A 534-nucleotide genomic window follows, 5' to 3' on the forward strand; every position below is an offset into this window, starting at 1 on the left:
CAGAGGCAGCAGGTAGGCGCCTTGATGGTTATTTGGAGCCCTTAAGGAACGGTTGTTAAGGCTTTATGCAGTCTTGCTGCTGCTGCTGCTGCTGCTGCTGCTGCTGCTGTTGCTGCTGCTGCTGCTGCATCTATCCTCTTTCTGCTGCTGCTGCTGCTGTATCGATCCTCCGTCTGCTGCTACTGCTGCTGCTGCTGCTGCTGCGTATATATCCAGGCTATTGCTGCTGCTTCTGCTGCTGCTGCTGCAGCTATTGCTGTTGCTGCTGCTGCTAGTGCTGCTGCTACTCCTATTGCTGCTACTGTTGCTGCTGCTGCTGCTATTTCTCCTTCGATTGCTGCTGCTGCTTCTATTGCTGCAGCTGCTGCTATCGTTGCTGCAGTTGCTGCTGCTGCTGCTGCTGCTGCTGCTATTGCTGCTTATTAGGGTTTGGTTGTTTTGTGTTTTATTTTTTTGTTTATAAATTAATTAAAATAAAATAAATTTTAGTTTATATAAATAAATTAAAATAAAATAAATTTGTTTAGTTGAGGT

Source organism: Eimeria mitis, genomic scaffold (genome assembly GCF_000499745.2).
Source record: "Eimeria mitis Houghton genomic scaffold, Emh_scaff895, whole genome shotgun sequence".
NCBI lineage: Eukaryota > Apicomplexa > Conoidasida > Eucoccidiorida > Eimeriidae > Eimeria > Eimeria mitis.